The following is a 2500-nucleotide window of genomic DNA, read 5'->3' on the forward strand; positions in this document are numbered from 1 at the left end:
CCCCCCTGAACGGGGCACGACAGGCCACCGCGCTGGCTCGTCCAGCGTCGACAGTCCCTCGTCCAGGTTTCAGATCGCGCCAAGTCGAACCCATGACCTGCTCAAGCCATCGTGCGCTGCCGAATTCGCATCTGCGTGCAGGCTGCCACTCCACGCGGCAGCCCCTGTTTTCGTCAGCGTGCCCCCCTGACGAATTTTCCTGCCTGGCCCAGTCCAGCGTCCAGCCCCTGTTCGTCGAAAAATCTGCGCTGCCGATTTTCCACGCGGCAGCCCCTCTTTTCGTCAGCGTGCCCCCCTGACGAATTTTCCTGCCTGGCCCGGCCAGTCCAGCCCCTGTTCGTCGAAAAATCTGCGCTGCCGATTTTCCACGCGGCAGCCCCTCTTTTCGTCAGCGTGCCCCCCTGACGAATTTTCCTGCCTGGCCCGGCCGGTCCAGCATCCAGCCCCTGTTCGTCGAAAAATCTGCGCTGCCGATTTTCCACGCGGCAGCCCCTGTTTTCCTCAGCGTGCCCCCCTGACGAATGTTCGTCGAAAAATCTGCGCTGCCGATTTTCCACGCGGCAGCCCCTCTTTTCGTCAGCGTGCCCCCTGACGAATTTTCCTGCCTGGCCCAGTCCAGCGTCCAGCCCCTGTTCGTCGAAAAACCTGCGCTGCCGATTTTCCACGCGGCAGCCCCTCTTTTCGTCAGCGTGCCCCCCTGACGAATTTTCCTGCCTGGCCCGGCCAGTCCAGCCCCTGTTCGTCGAAAAATCTGCGCTGCCGATTTTCCACGCGGCAGCCCCTCTTTTCGTCAGCGTGCCCCCCTGACGAATTTTCCTGCCTGGCCCGGCCGGTCCAGCCCCTGTTCGTCGAAAAATCTGCGCTGCCGATTTTCCACTCCGCAGCCCCTGTTTTCGTCAGCGTGGCCCCCTGACGAATTTTCCTGCCTGGCCCGGCCAGTCCAGCGCCCAGCCCCTGTTCGTCGAAAAATCTGCGCTGCCGATTTTCCCCGACGAACCTGCAGCTGCACAAATCCGCGCTGCCACTGCCCCATTGTCTGGACCAACAGTCTTTTCCATCAAGCCCTGGACTATAAATCGTCCAGACTCATCGCCAGCACCCGCTGCCGATTCTGCCGACTTTGCCGATTTCGTCGGCGCTGCCGATTCCAACACTGCACCCACCGTGTCTAAACCAGCGCTGTTTCGTCAGCGTGTCCCCTTGACGAATTTCCCTGCCTGGCCTGGACAGTCCATCTTCCAGCCCATGTTCATCGAAAAATCTGCGCTGCCGATTTCCCCGACGAACCTGCAGCTGCACAAATCTGCGCTGCCGATTTCCCCCCCTGTCGGCATGGCTGCCGCTGCCCCGATGTCCAGGCCAACAGTCTTTTTTGTCGACTTTGCCGATTTTGTCCGCGCTGCCGATTCCAACACTACCCCCTGCATCCAAACCAGCATTGTTTCGTCAGCTCTTCCCCTGACGATTTTAGCCCTGTAACAAACAGTAGGCCTCCAATCCCGCCAACGGGAGCCAAGTTGATAGGGAAGAGAATTGAATGACGCGCCTGGTCCTCGCACCCCGCCACCCGAGGGGCCTTTTTCCCGGCAGCCTCTGAAAAACTCTAGCTTTCACGGTCCTCGCCGCCCCTCACCACCATGGCAGGCCTCTAATCCCACCCATCAGCAGTTGTAGCCGATAGGGCAGTGATTTGAATGACGCGTCGCGGGCCGCCGGGTCATCTCACCCGGCCATTAATTGGAGCGTTTTTGGCTGGCCGAGGATGGGGGGATGGATCTCTTCTTCCGAAAAAGCAAACAGTACATCGGGAGTTATGTTGACGGGGCATGGAATTGAATGACCCGTCGCGGGCCGCCGGGTCATCTCACCCGGCCATCCCGGGGAGCGTTTTTCCCGGCAGCATCGGGGAAACTCTTGCTTTCACTGCCCGCTGCCCAAGTCCCCACTCGCATCGGCCCCCCGCGCCAACAAGCCAACGCTGCCGAATCGGCAGACACTGCTGCCGAATCTGCCGACACTGCCCCGCGGGCTGCCACTGCCCCAGTGTCTAAACCAGCGGTCTTTCTCATCGAGCCTTGGACTATCCAGTCCGTCCTGACCCATCGCCAGCACCCGCTGCCGATTCTGCCGACTTTGCCGATTTCGTCGGCGCTGCCGATTCCACCACTGCCCGTCGTGCCTGAACCAGCGCTGTTTCGTCAGCGTGTCCCCTCGATGAATTTTCCTGCATGGCCCGGCCAGTCCAGCGTCCAGCCCATGTTCGTCGAAAAATCTGCGCTGCCGATTCTGCCGACTTTGCCGATTTCGTCGGCGCTGCCGATTCCAACACTGCCCGCAGTGCCTGAACCAGCGCTGTTTCGTCAGCGTGTCCCCTCGACAAATTTTCCTGCCTGGCCTGGACAGTCCATCGCCCAGCCCATGTTCGTCGCAAAATCTGCGCTGCCGATTTTCCCCGACGAACCTGCAGCCGCACAAATCTGCGCTGCCGAATCTGCCGACA

The sequence above is a fragment of the Populus nigra genome, chromosome 2, assembly GCF_951802175.1.
Source record: "Populus nigra chromosome 2, ddPopNigr1.1, whole genome shotgun sequence".
Lineage (NCBI taxonomy): Eukaryota > Viridiplantae > Streptophyta > Magnoliopsida > Malpighiales > Salicaceae > Populus > Populus nigra.